The sequence below is a fragment of the Notamacropus eugenii genome, chromosome 4 (genome assembly GCF_028372415.1).
Source record: "Notamacropus eugenii isolate mMacEug1 chromosome 4, mMacEug1.pri_v2, whole genome shotgun sequence".
NCBI classification, from domain to species: domain Eukaryota; kingdom Metazoa; phylum Chordata; class Mammalia; order Diprotodontia; family Macropodidae; genus Notamacropus; species Notamacropus eugenii.
This window is the reverse complement of record NC_092875.1, coordinates 278,707,104-278,727,236: the sequence shown is the minus strand read 5'-3', so window position 1 is coordinate 278,727,236 and position 20,133 is coordinate 278,707,104. Positions and strand designations below refer to the sequence as shown.

At 36.1% G+C, this 20,133-nt stretch overlaps 1 pseudogene; it reads right to left on the bottom strand.

Moving 5' to 3' along the window:
* Positions 1–1,130: 1,130 nt before the first annotated feature.
* LOC140502503 (uncharacterized) lies at positions 1,131–12,934 on the bottom strand (annotated as a pseudogene).
* Between the last annotated feature and the right edge of the window lie 7,199 nt (positions 12,935–20,133).

Genomic DNA, 20,133 nt, shown 5'->3' with positions numbered 1-20,133 from the left:
TTGGAACATAATGCACTGTTGGTGGAGTTGTGAACTAATTCAATCAGCCTGGAGAGCATTTGGAACTATGTTCAAAAGGCTATAAAGCTGCATACTCTTTGAATCAGTTATAACATTACTAGGTTTGTATCCTAAAGATACAAAAAAAGGAAAGAAAAGAATCTATATGATTTTTATGTACAAAAATATTTATAGCAGTGATTTTTGTGGTAGCAAAGGATTGAAAATTGAAGGGACATCCATCAACTTGGGAATGGCTGAATAAACTGTAGTATATTATTGTGATGGAATACTATTGTGGTGTAAGAAACAATGAGCAGGATGCTTTCAGAAGAACTTGGAAAGTTACATGAACTGATGCAAAATGAAGAGAGCAGGACAAAGGAAATATTGCAAACAGCAACAGCAATATTGTATGATGAAGAACTGTAAATTACTTAGCTAATTTCAGCAATAAAGATTCAAGTAAGTTCTGAAGGACTTATGATGAAAAATGCTGTCAACCTCCAGAGAAAGAACTGATGGAGTCTGAATGCAGATCAAAGCATACTTTAAAAAAAATCTTCTTGGTTTAATGTTTTTTCTTTTGTTTGTGTTTTCTTTCACAACATGACCAACATGGAAATATGTTTTACATGACTGCACATGTATAACCTATATAAAATTGCTTGCCTTCTCAATGACAGGGGAGAGGAATAAGTGAGGGAAAGAATTTGAACTCAAAATTTTATAAAATGAACATTAAAAAATTGATTTTACAGGTAAGTGGAAAAATGTTTAAACAGTAAATCTGTGTAATCCACTTGTTTTGTAATAGTTAACCAAAGTACATGTTATCTGTTGGTTGTCTGTAGCATGATCAGAGCTATGACTCCACATTTCAACAAGACTGACAACTCCGAAAGAAAACTACTTTTAAAAAAACAAACAGGCATAATCCAAATAATCTCTCATTTGTCCAACTATATCTAAGTTTAAATATGTAGGAGGGCTTCAGTATATCTAGAGCAACATGTTACATGATAAATTTTCCAAAATTAAGTTTCCGGACAAAGGAAGAAAAACATGGAGGATTGAACTTCTAATTACTACACTTACGTGTTCTCACAGTGGGAGGTGGGGGTGACCTTTTACAGATAAATTACAAAAAAAGAAAAGGTAAATAAACATTTTGCACAAAAAATTTAACACATTCTCTACAATAACCTTTGCTGTCATTCTTTGTACAGAATAACTTACTTGGCCAACATTATCAATATCTGCTTCCCTGAGCCTTTCAAAGCACTCTTCATTTGTCAACTTCTCTCCAAGATTTGTCATCACATGGTGAAGTTGTGGGGCACTGATGTAATATTTCTATCCTTATCAAATACATGAAATGCTTCTCTAATTTCTTCTTCACTGTATATGTCTTTCATTTTTCTTGCCAACATTGTCATAAATTCTGGAGCTATTTGGGCCATTTCCATCAGTAACTATTTCATTAATTATATCCTGTAATTCATCTTCTGTGGGGCTCTGCCCAAGTAATCTTGATACAGGTTCTAATTCCTTTGTTGTCATTAAGTATTACCTCCATACCTGTCTAATAATAAAAAGACTTTGTATTCCATAATCCACTCTTTTGTCTGTTGGTCCAATGTGCTGCTAGTGCTATCAGCATTCAAGTACCTATCAGACAACCCCCATCTTTAGTGACTGTACGTGGCCTTGGTCTGATTCATTCTTACTCACTTATGACTCCTTTCTGCCTCTTACAGGTGGGAAAAAACTAACACTCAGACATAAAAGAAGGCACTCTATGAAGCTGCTATTTCTGAGGATGTGGCCAGAATAATCTAATTCTGCTCTGCTAGGGCCAAGGAGAACCTGTCAGAGGATGTTGCATTTGAACTCTCAGTAGAAGCATCTGCTTGTCCCTTCATCTAGTTAGTCTATGCTTTCACACTTTGATGTCAAAATTTTCAGTACTCAATGTATACCAATGCACAAATGCTTTCATTTATTTCCTAAGTCCTAGAATATTTCAGTCAAGTAAATAGATCACAAGAGTCCATGTTAACTGTGTCTGTATGACCTGGCAAAATCCACCGTAACCTAAGGCAGGCTGCAAATTGGGGCATCAGGAGAAGGTGAACATAGGACATAAATGGTCTTTAGAGCTGTGCATAACAATTTGATAACTTGGCAAGGACAAACTTTTGTGATTATAACGGATGGTTTTACACCCTGAGAGATGTGTTATCACCGTATTTGCAAATATTATTCTCATTATTGTCAACATTGCATAATGGATGATGTTGCTTAAGTTTTCATCAGAACAAGAGGAGAAAGGCATCAATTATTATTGGCTTTCAAGTCATTAATAAACATCATGTCTTCCAAATGTGCTAAGTATGTCACCAATAAATTAGTCAGTTCCTTGAGTTGGAGTCCAATGAGATCTTCAAGACCTTCAACCATTCTTTCTTCCCTGTATGACTTCAAATTCCCTGGCAATGTTTAGTAGTGTAGTTACTAACACAGTCTTCTAGTTTTCAGGACAGGTAGGACAGAAGAACATCAGCTGATATTTAAGTGAACCCTAAATTCTCCTTTTCAAGCCCATTTGTAAAAAGGATTAGCACAGTATTTGGCAAATAGTAGGTAATAAATAAATATTTGTTCTTTACTTTCCTCTCAACTGCACTTGCCTCCTCTTTTGATCCTAACTCTCACCTTCTCTTGAGATCTGCTAACGTACTACATTCCCTGGAGAATGAAATAAACAGTTCATATTGTTCTTTGAACTGTCCTCCACACTGAGCAAAGTTATTGAATTAATATGATGTGCAGATGTGAAGGTTTGATAAGAATTTGGTTGTTACTACTCAGTTATGCTTGATTGTTTGTGATCCCATGGACCATATCCAGTTCCTTCTATCATCCACTGTCTCCCAAAGTCTGTCCAAGCTCATGTTCACTGCTTCCATGACACTATCTATGCATTTCATCCTCTTCCATCCCCTTCTCCTTTTGCTTTCAATCTTTCCCAACATCAGGGTCCTTCCCAATGAGTTCCACCTTCTCATTATGTGACCAAAGTATTTAATCTTAAGCTTCGGTATTTGTCCTCCAATGAAGAATTTGAATTTTTTTTTAAGTATTGACTAATTTTATGTTCTTTCTGTCCACAGGACAGAAACATCTCCAGCACCACAATTTGAAAGTGTCAATTCCGTGGCAGATAGCTTTTCTTATAGTTCAACTCTCATGGCATTCATTGCTACTGGAAAGCCCATAGCTTTCCCTATATAGACCTTCATTTACAAGGTGATGTCTTTGCTTTTTAGCATGCTGTTCATATTTACCTTAATTTTCTTTCCAAGGAGCAAATGTCTTTTAATTTCGTGACTGCAATCACTATCTGCAGTGACTGAATTTGTATTCTTGAGCCCCAGAATACAAAATCTGACACTGCTTCTATGTCTTCTCCCTTTGTCAGGAAGTAATGAGACCAGTTGCCATGATCATAGTTTGGTTTTTTAATGCTAAGTTTCAAGACAGCTTTTTCACTCCCATCTTGCTCTTTTTTCAAGAGGTTTCTTAATTCTTTTTCAGTTTCTGCCCTCAGAATGGCCTTGTCTGAGTAGCTGAGATTCTTGAGTAAGGTGACAACATACAGCCCCGTAGCGCTCCTTTTCTAATATTGAACCAATCAGTTGTTTCATGTTTGGTTTGAACTGTTGCTTCTTGATTCACATACAAGTTCCTTAGAAGAGAAGTAAGATGAACAGGTACTCCTATTTCCTTAAGGACTTGTTGCATTTTGTTGTGATCCACATGGTCAACAAGTTTTAATATAGTCAATGAAACAGAAGTAGATGAATTTTTGGATCTTCCTTGCTTTCTCCATAATTCAACAAATGCTGGTGATTTGGTCTGTAGTTCCTTTGCCTCTTCAAAAAACAGTCTGCACCTCTAGCTGTTCTTGTTTCATATATTGCTAAACTCTCCACTGTGACCTTTCTATCTAAGGTAGCCCTGTACAGCACAGGTTTTAGTTTCAATTGAATTATTCAAGCCTCTCCACAACAAGAAGGCAATGAGCCAGGAGGGGTAGATAAGAATGAATTTGTTTATTTAGTAGTCCCCAAAGTCCATTTCCCTTGCAGGTAGATTCTAAACCACAAGATGGTATTTTGAATCATGGCAACACTGTGTAGGACTCTATGGAAAATAAGGACTCCTAGGTTATCCCTGTTATAACACCAAGTTCAATTCTCTTCTTAGAACAATTTATTAGTTACTGGTAGGGCTTTATATATTTTACATATCTCCTAATATCCTCCTGCATATCTGTTCCAATCTTCTTATGTGGATTTCTTTGTATTTTTAAAATGTGTTTCTTGTAAGCAATAGATTGTAAGATTTTGTTTTCTTATCCATCTGTCACTATTTTACATTTTTTTGGTTTGTTTAATCCATCCACATTTAAAGTTTTAAGTCAGATTTATATTTTCTTCCATCTCTCTCTAAAATTCTTTTAAGATTTTTCCCTCTTCTGCTATAAACACAGTATTGTTTTCCCTCAATTACTTTACTTTAATCTATTTAAAGATGGCCCTGTTTCCACTGGCTCTTTTCCTCTCAATTCTGATACCCTCTTGTCATTTCTTTTCCCTCTCCCTGTAAGGTTTTTTTTTATTAATTCTTTTTTGATTTCTACTTTTATCTAGTAATGTTTTCTCTTTCTTTTTCTCCTCCATTATTCAGGTATATTACCTCTTCTTCTCTTTATTTTTTAATTTCATATTTTGCACTCCTTTTCAAAAATTATTTTTCTTAGTTTAGCCATTATTCATCTTTTCTTTCTTTCGCTTTACTCCAGGCCCTCATCCTCTGATTCATCACCCCTATAATTATCAGGTCTCTATTCTGTATTCTTCATGAAAATATTCATTTTAGGCTCTCCCCTCTAGGTGCTCTATGCCACTACCCTGTAAGATTTACCCCATGGATTCCCCCTTTCCATTGTGCTTCACTCTCAAAAACAATGCCTGCTATTGCAGATGTGATAAAGGAAAATGTCTCATCATAGGGACCCTTCCTTATTACTGATCTATACCATCTCTTGTTGACCTTTTTCTGTCCTACATTTACTTGGAAATCTCCTCCGTGTCCTTGTTCTCCAACTCTTCCAGGTGTAAGTTGTTCCTGGGGACTGCAACTCCCTCTTTCTCAAGACAAGTAAACTATTCTCACTCACCAAACCTCTCTTCACCTGTTGGAGCATTTATTAGAGGAACTTCCTCATCTCTCTAAAGTAAGACTTCTTTTCTTTCCTCCTCTGTTCAATCTCTTCCACTTTCCTGGAGGATCTTCTCTTTCTGAGACCACAAAGCTCATTTATCCCTCATTATTTGCCCTTATTGGACTCCAACTCATCACACATTCCTCTCTATTCTCCTGTTCCCCTCCATCTCTTTTATGTACCTTCCCATGTTGTAATGCAGTCCTAAAAAGATGCATTCATCTATGTGCAAGGTGTTACCAAGATCTGTCTATAATGCTTCCTGTCTGCCTAATCACTGTTGCCTCTACCAGATTTCTGCCTTCACACCTGTCTCCTTGTGTACATTTAGGAAGAAGTCTCTTCTTGGTCTTTTGGGTGTCACTTTTTTATTGTTTGCTTTTCTTACCTGATACAAATTCACTCTTGCTTTTATGTTGTCTGGGGTTTTTCAAGAAGCAAATGATCGCTTCAATTCTGGTTTTCTTTCTAAAACTGCTTCAAATTCTCCTTCAGTATTGAATGTTCATCTTCTGTTCCGCATGGTTAAGTTTACATTTGTAAGGTAGGGCATTCTGGGCTTCATCTTGAGCTCAATTGTGCTTCAAAATACATTCCATTTCCTCCTTTTTCTTGTGGTTTCAGAATAGTCATGCATTATTTGAATGTCCTTTCCTTTCAGAGATCTTTCTCTGGAAGTACTAGTGCTTCTGATATGCAAACCCCAGAAGACTTTTGTTGCTAAAGAGCTGTGGCCAAGTTTTCTGTCATGAGGAAACTACCACAGCCCCAAACCAGGGTATTCATGGCAATGGAAAGAGGAGAGAGGGACCAGAATGTTGGGATAGGTTTTGATGTAAGTGTATGTCATATCCTTGGGTCTTCTAGTGCAGCTTTCTTGCCTGTAGTCAAAGTTGGGGAAAGGGTGCTTATTGAGCATAGGGTCAGTCACCATTAATTTCTGTCTTGTTGGTTATGTAACTTCTTTCGGTATGCCTCAGACCTCAAAGACAGATGAAGTTGCTTTACCTTTGACATCTAATTTCTATTTTGGAAAGGTTCAGGAGATTTGGGGAATAAGATAAATTGTCAGTTCTGACATCTTATTGCCTACTCACATGACTCAGAAGTGTTCTAGTCTTCTTATACCTTATTCCCCTCCACATACTATATGATCCAGTGGTACTAGCTTCCTTGCTGCTCTTTGAATAAAATCCTTGATGTCTTGACTCCAGAAACTTTCACTGGCTGTCATCCATCATTGCAACTCTCTTCTTCCTTGTCTCTGCTTCTTGGTTTCTACCGTTTCATTCAAATCCCAACTAAAATACAAGAAGTTGTTTTTGATGCTCTTTAGTATTAATGCCTTCCTTTAGAGATTATCTCCAATTTATCTTTTGTTTTATAAATCTGTTTGCATATTATCTCTCTCATAAGAACATGAACTCCTTGAATTCAAGGGCTCCTTTTTTGCTTTTTTTGTATCCCAGTTGCCTGTCACATAGTAAATGCTTAATAAATATTTGTTGACTCACTGACTCACTTTTTCACCTTCTGTGGGGTAAAATAAAAGCTACTGTATACCAGTATTTGTTACCTTGAGATCACTGGGGCTCAAATTTTCACAGGTTCAAGTTTACTGGAAACACTACTATGGCCCTAGGAATAGCCTGTCTTCCCCTCCCCCCCCACCAGAGAATCAGGCTAGCTGTGAATGGAAAGACTCATCATTAAGAGATTCTAACAGTGATAAATTCTGACATCACAGCACGTCTTAAAAAAAGAGAAAAAAATTTAAAATTCTTATAAGACCTGTGAGTCCTACTTTTTGCAGTTATGGTGATTCCAAGTCCAGTCTTTTTTTCCTGCAGTTTAACTGACATAAACCAATTACCCTAACCAGGGGATTAAAGAATCTGAAAAGCTCATTAATCATCAAATACTTGATTTACCTGCCATATGTACGCATATGGCAGCCAAGGGCAGCACTACTTTGGAATATAATGATGGATTAAATCTAACATTTTTATATAATTTACAATGCCGGCAACTGGACAGAGAAATGGGATGAGAGTTGTGATTTTGAGGTCATATAAACTCCCAGGTGAAGAAAATCTCTTTACCAATACATTTCAGCATCTTTTCAACAGTTTATAACCTGAGATTGCTGCCTGGCTAGTTAAGAGGTTAAGCAACTTGCCCACAGACATACAACCATCCTGCAATGGAGGCAGGACTTGAACTATGGCTTTCTGGGATTTTAAAGGCAGCTTTCTCTATCCACTCATTATGTGTTTTGCAACAACCAAGAACACCAAGGTAAGAAGCACAGCTAAAGAGTTCTTAATAATATTACATCTGATAAGTTCTCTCTGTCTTTCTCTCTACCTCTGTCTCTCTCTGTGTCTCTCTGTCTCTGTCTGTCTCTCTTTCTCTTTCTGTCTCTGTCCTTATTCAAATCAGTACAATATGTTGAACTGGTGAAAACCAAATACAGAAAGCAGTTTGAGAAGAAAGTTATTCCAGAAGGGTCCACTCCCTCTGACAATAGAACTCCATGATAACTAGTGATTCACGTAGGAGAAAACTATGTTATATTCTAATCTAACACAGACATTCTTCTTGACACCGAGAGTGCTATGCAAAGATTTTTGTAGCAGGATTTACATCAACAAAAATGTAACGAATGAAAATGTTTCTAATGTATTGTAAACATCCATGCATTATATTCAAACACTCAGTATAACTTACTTACTGAACAGGCCAATTAGATCATCTACAATCACATGTGGAAAGAGCTCAAGCTAATCTAATTGGCTCAAGAAAACTTCATTTATTTCTGGTTTTCTGATGCCTTTATAATGTTAGAAAGTGATCACTAAACATGCCCTCCAGGGTGGAGACTCTCTGCTCTTAGTAATATATGAGTTCAGTGAATTACAATTTGGGGAGATTGCAATCTTTCAATACAACCTCCAAAAATGTGGATTTATTGTTGACTAACCAAGCAATGGAAACCTTTCCTCCCTCCATTCTCTTTCTGGACTACACATGAAGGAGCATATAGAGTCAAATCAGATGATTATTACAAATTAAAATCTTAGTAGATTTAATGTTTTATTCAATTTCTTTGCACTTTTGATATTTTATTATGTCTTATTACATATAAGATGGTTTCCTCAGGGTTGAGAGCTCTGAGAGAATTTAAAGATCATTTAATTCAATGGTTGTATTTTTATGCCTTAAGGAGCTGAGACTCAGAGAGGGTGTGATATACCAGTACCACGTGCGTTGTAAGTGGCAGAGCAGAGATTTGAGCCTAGTTCTTTTCACTGCAAAGTCAGTGTTTGGCCTACTGTACTACACTGCTTTAGATAAAAATATAGCTTTAGTGATTGATGTTGTTGCTCTCTATCATCACACAACTCGTAGATTTAGGGTTGGAAAGGACCTTAATGGTCATCAAGTCCCATTCCTTCCTTTTCCAGATGAAGAAACTTACATAATAAAGTGACTTATCTAAGATCATGAAGGCAGTTACCTGGCAGAATGAGACTTCTAACATAGGACATCAATTTAACCCTAGTTCAGAGGTCTGAGTCAACTGAGAATTAAATCATTTAATTCAAAATTAAACAAAATTATTATCACTAGTTACCCACCGGACAAAAAGATGTGGATTTCTCTTTTACCCTTGTCACCTTATATTTTGTATCATATTCATTCATGAATGTAATTTATCTCTTAGAAGTTAAGTTCTCTGAGATTAAGAGTTGTTTGGTTTATTGTTTTTGTTTTTTAATCTTTTTATTTCCTCTTTCATGAGCATGTATGGCTAGTGGATGGAGGCTTAGCCTCAGAGGCAGTAAGATCTGGATACATATCCCATTGATACATGCTTGGTGGTTAGACTCTTTAAGCCCTGTGTGCCTCCACTCAATTCTTTAAGAGTGTAAGTGGCCAGAAAATTGGGGCCTTGCTTTTGATAATGGGAATTTCCACACTGGAAGTTTTGTATACCAATGAAATCATAGCTCACATTTAAATACACACATATACACATACATAGGCATCCTCAGAATATTATTTAATCAGTGTTGAATTGTATTGCATTGTACTTGAATCAATGTTCTTTATTTTTTAACAAAAGAGAATCATAGTTAATTTCTTAGTGAATATGCTCACTTAGCACTTAGCACCTTCTTTTCCCATCTCTCTTTTCTTAATCTCTTAATCTTCCCATCTATAGCCACTATTCTCTCTCTCTCTCTCTCTCTCTCTCTCTCTCTCTCTCTCTCTCTCTCTCTCTCTCTCTCTCTCTCTCTGTCTGTCTCTCTCTCACACATACACACACACACACACACACACACACTCACTCATATTAACTTCAAGCCAGGTGACACATTATTTTAAGACCTAAGAACAAGGAATTCAAAACAAAGAAACTGTTTTCAGTGTAGGACTGGTTCTTTCATTTGTAGGTCATGACACATTGGCTAGGCAGCATGAGGGGTCATGCATAGCTATTGCTGCTGCTATGAATAAACTAAGAAATTCAATTTCCAATTCTGTAAATCTGGCACTTTTCATCTCCATTACATTTGTTGAGGGGGAGGGGGTAATCACCAGCTAAATATAGATCTTAGAATTGTAGGTATTTTTGTTTGTTCAGTATATTGGATTTGACAAAATAACTACCCAGTAAAATTTATTAGGAGATGAAGCATTACAGAAAATGGAAAGAATGTCCTCATCATCTTGGTCAGGAGTAAATTGCTTATTATAAAATAGACTAAAGGCACTTTCCCCAGTGCGCACAGGATAGGTTGTAGAATTTCTTTTTTTTTCCTCAAGAGATTTTAAAGGAGAACCTTTAGGGTAGTGGCATGGACTAAATGACCTTCCAGCTTTGTGTAAAAACTATGTTTTAGCAAGGATGAGGATGTACAATAGACCTACTCCCATATATTGTCCTTATGTTATAAATTCATATCTTGAACATGAAAATAAATTTAAGGTTATTAATTCCTAAAAATAATATCTGTACAAACACATTTATTTATGAAATGAAACAGGACGCTACTCTTTAAGACCAAAACTTCATATCACTGAAGACCTGAGGCAAAGGGAAAAAGTTAAAAAATAAGTCTAAAAGCCTCTATGAAAACTCATTATTCACTTTCAAGATCAGAACCCCAGAGCAAATTTAATCAAACATCAAGCATAAAAATGAATGGATTTGTGTTGTTCAGGACAATGGAACATTGCTACAATGTTAATCTCCTGTTATGTTTTGTCAGCCATCATATTCATACCACCTCTGTTACAAGCAAAATGTTATAAAGATGTCTTACTACACATATGAACAAATAAACCGCCAACAAACTTAAGTGAAATGCAGATGATTATTTGCAGTTTGAATATCATCATCATCACTATTAAAAAACATTTCCTTGTATTTATTTCATCTGATCCTCATGACAATTTTATATGGTAGATAAGCAGTTACTATTATGCTGAATTTGTAGCTGATGGAATTGATGCATAGAGTTTAAATAACCTGACGAAAGTTCTCTAAATTAATATTAGAGCCAGGCTTAGAACATAATCCTTGCTCTGACAGGATTTTTGTTAGAAATTGGTAGAACAGTGGATATGAAAATGTTTTCATAAATAAATCCACTATAGAAGAGGTGCTAGAACTTGTAGCCTACCTGAGGTTGGGACCAGGTTAAAATGTAACCGGGAAAAGTTTAATAAAATAAATGAAAGTACAATAAAATTTGCTATTCAGTCATGTACTACTCTTCATGATTTCACTAGTTTCTTTCTTGGCAAAGATACTAGAGAGGTTTGCCAGTTCTTTTTTGGCCAGAGTTACAGAAATAGTTAGTGCCTGAGGTTGAATTTGAGCTCTAGAAGATGAGTCTTTCTGACTTTAGACCCAGCACTTTATATACTGCACCACATAGATGCTGGAAGACAACCCAATACAATGCAACAAATGTAAATTTGTTTTCTAATTCAATTTGTAGCCCGTAAAGATCAGTTTCTATTTGGGTTTGACTCTATTGTGCTAGAGTGTTAGAACACAATGGGGATCCCAGAAAATCTACCTCAAGTTTGAGGCATTCTGTGAATCAGCACAGAGTCCCAAAACGATTATTCTGAATTTTAACCAACCGACAGAGAAATCTTAACTCAAACAAAATTTGTTACATCAAACAGCAAGGTATATTAGGTGACAAGAAGAAATTCCTTATCACTTTTTCATAAGATATGCTCTCCCAGAGTTTATCATGTCTCCAGTGGAGAAGAGCAAACCTCAGAGAATACATGTAAATAAGGAATATGCATGGAAGGCACCTAAATAGGGACTATGCATGTCAAAGTGCCCTACATGTAGAACTCTTACACAGTGAATATGTGTTCAAGGAACATGCATGAAAAGGTATATAACAGGAACTTGTGGAGCAAGAGCATAAGTGGAAAGGACATACCCATGAGAAAACTGTGTGGCCAGAGTACACTTTTAGGAAGGGCAACTTATACCTCAGATGCTGAAGGACTGCTGTTGTCCTCTAATCATTCTGAATGTTATGAGACCATGCCTTTGCTTTCCACGTGAGATACTGTCTCTGTTGAGTACATAAGTCTTTGTGTTATGAAATTTGTCTTTGCTTGGCATTGTCTTGAATCTTAATGTTGTCTTAGTGTTGCATTGTCTCTCTTAAGGGGCCTCTTGGGTCTCATGGTTCCCAAATCTCCCTCTGCTTCCTGATTTTAGCCTTCATCTCTCCTGCTACTACCTGTACTAACTGCTGAATGAATAAGCTTTTGTCTGCTGAAGTCTAATGACTTGAAAATTCTCCCTGATAAGGGTCAGCTGACACCTCTTTAGATGCAGCTGATACAATGAACCACTATGCCCAGCTAAAAGTAGACATACAAAAGCCAGACAGAGTGTCCGAAGGTTGAAATTGAGTACAGTCCTTACGTTATCTGTCTCTGGTACTGGATCTAAGATCATGGCCAAAGACAACTATATGACTTAGGGAAAGGGATATATTTTTCATTTCTCCTTGTGATTTTAGGCTAATCTCAAACTTATTTTTACCAGTGATGAAAAGGTAAAATAGACCAAAGGTAAGGCTGAAAAATGAAATTAAGGAGAAGTGCATCAGTAGGAAAAAAATAGGATAAGAATTTGTGTTTATAGAGGAGAATTTAAAAATTCAGAATCTTGGAGGAGAAAAGATTTAGGTGGAATTTAAGGTGTGACTCCTCCTATGGGTGCCTGACAAAAGGTGAGGTTGAAGAGGTTGATGAACCAGATGCCAGAGAATGTAAGCATCAATGTGACTATTGAAGCAATTGACAGGTTAGAGTAGAGAAGACTGGAAATCATGTTCTGAACACTCTTTTGAAGGTGAGAAAATGTCTTGGAAGGTGGTAGATGTCGGGAATAAGGATTTGAGCAGCATAGCATAATTGGATCCTATATTCCCTATTCACAACCCATTTCAGACGACTTTACCAAATAAATCCACTGGAATGTTGAGGACTCTATGGCTAAGAGGCCCACTTTGTTTCCAGCATTTCAGTCGTCTGCTGGTGGGCCTGCCTGTCTCAGGCCTCTCCCCATTCCAGTACCTTCTCCATTCAGTCGCCAATGTGATTTTCCTAAAGTAAAAATCTGATCATGTTAGCCTCCCTCCAACACACATATACTCAATAAAATCCAGGGGCCCCCTATCATTTCCAAAATCAAATAAAAATATCTTTTCTTTGGCATAGAAAGCACTACATAACCAACCCAGCATTCTCATCCCCCACCACCTTTCTAGTTTTCTTCCATTTTACTCCTCACCACATACTCTTGATCTGGTGACACTGTTTTCCTTATTGTTACTGTTGTCTTTTTTCTGATCATTTTCAAAGCAGCTGTGTAATGGCATAATATAATATACTTGGCCTGGAGTCAGAAAAATCTGAGTTCAAATCTGGCTTCATACAGTTTGTAGCAGCATAACCCTGGGAAAGTCATGTAACTGTTATTCTTCTCAGTTTTCTGGTCTGCAAAATGGGTATGATAAAAGCACCTACCTCACAGAGTTGGTGTGAGAATCCAATAATATATCTGTGAGGTGCTTAGACTAGATAGTAGGTGCTATATGGATGGTCATCCTCTTCCCTACTCCTTTCCTTTTTACTGACTGTCCCTTGGACCTGGAATACTCTCCCTCTTCATCCCAACCTCCTGGATTCCCTGGTTTCATTCAAATCCCAGCAAAAATATTATCTACAGAAAGTCTCCCTACTCCCCTTAAACCTAATGCCTTCTCTGTCTCAAAGGTTCCCTATTTAGAGCTTATTTGAATATAATTGTTTGCTTCTGAAATTCCTTGAATTTGAATTCTTGAAATTCCTTGAAGGCAAGGACTATCGTTTGCCTTCCCTTTGTATCCCCAGCAAAGCACTGTTCTTGGCATTAGTAAATGTTTATTTATTGATTCTTATTTATTAATTATATCTTTTCCAGTTTTACATGTGAATGAATCCAATCCAGAACCTAAACTATGTAAAAAAGGTAAAACCATTTCCTTCTACCCTTCAGGCACCTATTCCTACCTTTACTACATCTGCCAGTCTGCAGAAAATAAACAGATAAATCAGGAATTACTACTACCTTGGTTTTACCTACACAAAACATTCTGCATCCCAAATAAATACAAATGATCCTATAACTAAACATGGAGATATGTTTGGAGAGGAGGGTCCTTCTGGTAGTAATGGCAGCGGTAACATAAAGTACCTCTGGCAACAGCAGCAACGATAAATTAGTGGAAATCATCTGCAAGCCTAGAACTATGAAGGCCTTTTATTTCTATTATCCTCATAATATTTCTCTCTGTCTCTTATTGTAATTAAACTTGTGGATCCACCTGGGAGATGGATAAAGATGAGATGGCTTCTATGCATCAACATTTTTAATTAGAACCTTGGGGTAAGAACAACTGTCATTTTCAGACTAGGAAAGAGAAGACTTAAGGTAGGGAAGGGGAGGGGAACATGTGAGATTTCTTCAAGGGTTTTAAGGGTTGTGAAAGAGGAATTTGACTTGTTCTTTTTGGATTGTCTACCCAGAGGACAGATGAGGACTACAGGGCTCCTGATTCTCCATGGATTCATCTTCCTCTTCTGCATCTTAAATATAGGTGTCCCTCAGGGCCCTTTCATTGGCCATGCTCTTTATATCATTTTTTCCTTAGACATTTCATTCAACACTCCTCCCATTTTTGGCTTCAAACACTATCCCAATGTAGGTAACTCCTACATTTATAGCTCTACCATTCTACTTCTGGATGCCAGGCCCACATTTCCAACTGCCTGCTAGACAAATCTTCCTTTATGTCCCACTAGGGCCTCAAATTCACACTATCCAACTTGAACAAAAGGTGAGAGACAACATAGCATCATTGAATGCTCCCCCCAAAAACAATTGAATTTGAACCAGAGTAACTGGGTTTGAATTTCCTATTACTCCTAGGTAATGCTCTTCACAGTCACTTTACTTCTTTAGGTCTCAGTTTCCTTATCAGTAAAATGAGGTTTTTCTATGATTTCTCATTTCTTTCTAAGCTCCCCAAGTTACATAAATTAAAAATCTTGGTACTTTTCTTAATATTCCTTTTCCTGTAAGCACTACAATTTTCATAGTTTCTCAGTTTTAAGACCTCAGAGTGGGCATCTGTGAGTTTTTCCACTCTTTTACCCTTTGCATCCAGCAAATGCATTAAATCTGTAATCAGGATTCATGGTATTTAAAGATAGGAATTAATAGTGCTACTGGTCAAGCCTAGGTCAGGCTACAGAGAATAATAACAGTAGGCACTTATATAGTGATTTTAAATTTTCAAAACACTATCCATGTAATAGGTCATTTCATCGCTACAACAACATAAAAAAGTTAAGTTTTACATGACTCCCATTCAGATCTTGGTTAGCCCAGATGGTCTCTGGGGTCTTTTCTAACTTTGATAATCTCTAATCTCATCAATATATGTATTACTTCCCACATTACAAATCACCACTAATGTATGCCTTCTCATACTGTCTTACTCCATACATATGTTGCAATGTTTCCACAAATGGTCCACCCAAGATGCTGAGGGCTTTCCCCTAGGTGTTTTGAAATTGCATATATGCCAATGGGAAATTCAAGCTGTACATGACTTACCATTTGATCATATAGCAGGAATGGACCAACTATTATTTCAGTCTCTGGTGATATCTTTTAGGTCACTTTCCTTATAGAATTCTTTGTTGATAAGATATTGTAGTTACACACTTACCATATGCCTCCCTATTTCCCTGGGGGGTCCTACAACTTTAATTATTTGAAGACTGTGCTATCCCTTGACCCACAGTCAAATGGCATCATTAGAAGAATATTGATGTTTAAAAGAAAACATGACTTTTTGTTTCAGGCAAAAGCCCAGGGCCATTAAAATCATTGTTTCATTTCCCAAATGAAATCTAGCCAGATCTCTTCCTGCTTTTCAATTACAGGCCTAGTTCTTTGTTTATCTGTAGTCTCTATGCAAGATAAATTAGATATGTAATGCACTGATGCTCTAGCTCTTTGGGTTGTCTTTCACATGACACTTCATAGTCAATAATTATTCTTCATAGGTGTGTGTGTATGTGTGTGTGTGTGTGTGTGTGTGTGTGTGCATGTGTAGATCAGACTTTCTGGAATTGTTATGGATCATATATAGGAAACTGAAATTTTGTGTCATTTGCTACTATTATCATTTCTATAAGGAATTCTTCCATTTGTACTCTGCATTGAACATCATCTATGACAGTGGGAAACACCTTTGATGAACTTATGTTATGTACTTATGTTATGCTGTTCTTAATGTTATTAATCAGAAGGTCATTGAACATGGTCCTTTCAACTGTTAATATTTTTATAAGAATTTTGTAGAATTTTAATATGTGCACTTGAGTCAAATTGTTGGATAAAATCCTTTGAGGCAGGATTCTGCTCTACTTTTTCAAATGGATTTTCATCCATTTTGTCCATTACTCTTATATGTTAGGAGAGTAATCACTTCAATTCAATTCAGTTTGCATTAACTGAGTACCTATTATCCTTCAAGCACTTTCCTAGATTCTGACAATATAAAGGCAACAATAAAAGATTTGATGGGGGATGGCATAAGGGGAATGGGGTGAACATTTACACCAACAGGTTTCACTAACAGATGGTTCCCATAACTACTCACTGTGGAGTCATATGCTCACTCTTGTGGTTGCAGATGCCCCACTGAAGTAGAAATGCTCAGAGTGTATCAGGGATGGTGCCACTGGATTTCAAAATTAGAGGTTCACTCTCACTTATGAAGAAAAGGGTTAGTTATCTTAAAATTTGATGGTTTTTAAATTATTTTTCTGTTTTCTATCTTCTAATTCCTTCTTTAAGTTCTGTTGGGATCCTTGATTAAGTTTCTAAACTTATTCCAACTTATTTTTTTTAATATTGCTATTTCTTTTATGTAGTGGTTTTAATCTTCCATGATTCTTCTAAGTATAATTTTGTGAATGACTATATACCCTAAATTAAATTTGCCCTTCACTGTCACATCTTTCCACATGACAGGAAGAGTATTTGCTGACTGGGACAATTTCTCATCACTGTGGTAATTTACTTTAATTAGTTAATCTTCTTTAGGAATCACCTATTGTCTGTTGCTTTATCCATTTCCTAGTTTTTGTGGTTAACAAATTATTCTGATAGGTTAGATAAAAGTAGCCACACTATCTTCTCATTTTCACATGTACTAAATTGGCATTGACTTTGATCTGTGTTCTAATAAATCTAGGTATGTTTGTATAGTCGTCTAACTAGTAATGACTACTTTATGAGTAACTAAACATTTTCTTTCTGTTAGAATACATTCAATTTCTTTCCTTTTGATTCTTTGTGCTCACCATGTCCAGTGTTCCCCACTAAAGTTCTTGAAAAAAACATTCATTATACAAGGCAAAAGTCTTCTATGTTGAGATTTAACTTTTACTTTTTATTTATTTTTAGTTTTCAACATTCACTTCCATAAGATTATGAGTTCCAAAGTTTCTTTCCATCTCTCCCTTCCCCCCACACCAAGCTATATTTTAGTCTTCACCCATGATATCTAATGTAATGTTGTTGCCATATCCTTTGCATATACCTTTGCATTGAAAATATTAAAGTATTAAATTATTGATAAATTTTATTTGGGTGAAGTGTCATATTCAGTTCTTTGAATAATTTCTCTATTTTCTCATTCTCTGCAACAGATTTTTATAAAGTTTCAATTATTTTAATTGTGCTTTATTTGCAAGTGTTTATCCTGAGTACTAAAATACAAGATGATCAACTATCCCTATGAAATTATGTTTCATTTTGCCTTTGGACACATGAGAAGATAAATCTAGCAAGTACTTTATTTGCCTCTCCAAAGAGAATATTTGCCACACATTTCTTTTGACTTCTGATTTCATTTATATCATTATGTCTATTGATGTAATTCAGTCTTTCCAGTATATGTCCCCTCATTGTTTGCTGGACAAGAATCTCACTTTAAAATTTTGTTATTGTCATGCAGTCACTTTTCAGTGACTCTGTGACCCCACTTTGAGTTTTCTTGACAAAGATAGTGGAGTGGTTTACCACTTCCTTCTCCAGATTATTTTACAGATGAGAAAACTGAGGCAAAGAGGGTTAAGTGACTTGTACAGGATCAAACAGTAAATAAGTTTCTAAGGCCAGATTTGAACTTAGGAAAGTGAATCTTGAATCTAGTCCCAGTATTTTATACACAGTGTCACTTAGCTGCCTAACTTTAAAAATATCGAGAGTTAAATTAATGTTTCTATTTAATCTACAAACTCTGATTCCCTTCACCCTTTGTCCCCCTTTCTAGCACTCTATTGCATCACTGTAATAGCATAAGGGGATATGCAGGACTGAAAATCATTTTTTATTTGTTGTTTTTGTTGGTTTATGAGCTGCTTATAGCCAAAGAATTCATCACAAAGTGATCATCTCTATACATAGCTAAGATGGTCCTTGAAAAGAAGGTAAGGTGTTTTGCCAAGATGGTAGTCAAAACCTTTTCAGCACAGCAGAACTCACCAGATCTTTTGTTACACTGACAAAACCTTCAGGAACCCAGAATTAACACTATACCATGATGAATAATTACAGTAGAATTGGTAGAGAATTCTGTCTTTAAGATATCAAAGAAAAAATAAAATGCTCACCCTTTGTCTTTATTCATTGTTATATATCAAAAGAGAGAAAAAAATGGTAAAGTAGAAGGTGTGTGATTACGCCCTTCAGATGTAGGGAGTCCAGGAAGGTCAAGGCAATTGATGGTTGTCTGACAGAGAATTGGTTGAGGATAACACCCTTGCTGGGTAACCATGATATGCATGTTCCTAAGTTTGTTTCAAGGTGAAATTTGGGGACAAGGATATAGAGGCAATCAGAGAGAGAGAGAGAGAGAGAGAGAGAGAGAGAGAGACAGAGAGACAGAGAGACAGAGACAGAGAGAGAGAGAGAGAGAGAGAGAGAGAGAGAGAGAGAGAAGGAAATGTAGGGAAAGAGAAGCTAGGAAAGAGAGAAAAAGACAAATACAGGAAGGGGGAGAAAGAAAACAGGGGCAGAATTATCAATTTGGCAAGACAACATGATCATAGTGGTCTTGAGCTGCAGGCACCTTTCTCTTCATGAGCATATTTTTATTGTACTGTGAGACATCTTCTTTAGTAAGGAAGACCAAGAAATTTTGCCTCTTTGTATGTATTTGATCACATTGATGAGTTTTCCTAGAGCAGAATACACCAATAGAAATCTGATCTTTGATGTTCAACTTCTATGCCTGGTATTTCTGAGACTCTTATATTCCTTCAGAGAATGTCTGCTACCGATCAGGAAATAGTGAGGGAACAGCATCCCACTCTGGTCAGAACCAACCTAGAACATCAGTTTCTTTGTGAAATTTCCTTTAGAGTCTCACTCTTATGTCCTATTACCATTCCCCTTAGGATGTCAATCAGATTTGTAGCTTTTGGTACAAATATCGCTAATAATAACAATTATAATTTGTAAATATTCCCATTGTCATTATGAATCTCTTAAAATAAAAATGTAATAAAAACTTTGAATTTTACATATAAAAATAATGTTAAAGGAATGTTTAAATGAGTGTTAAATGAAATCAAACATCAACTCAATCAACTTTTTTTAGTATTGTATTTAGTATACTATTTTAGTAGAGTATTTAGTACTGTAAATTTAATATATTTAGCATAGTATTTAGTAGGTATACTATTTGTCATATAAGCTGGGCAAGTTTTTCCTTAAACTGTATTAAAACCATCCTCAACATTTAATTGGCTATAGATCCCTGGACGGCTTGCTATAAAACTCAACCTATAAGGAGGTAGATTTGGTTTCTTGACCAAATGCTTCTGACCAGACAACCAACATGACCATTACAGAGGGAAGGAAGTTGAATTAATGTTATATTCTTAATGATCATCCTTTTCCTGATATGGCTAAGTATACCTTATTTTCTGTTAGTGTCTTTTTTCTTTTCAATTCAAAACCATCTGTATTATGTCATCATATAATTACCTACTGTGTATGTAGGGGTATGGGGATTTAAGGGGATATATAGAAGTAAAAAGTACACAGAGTAGGCTTGGAAAGGGAATACATACGAGTAAAAAAAAAGACTGCTAATTTCTAGGAGTTTATAATCTAATTGGAGAGACATGTATTTGTTCTTTTAAATCTAGGTAGT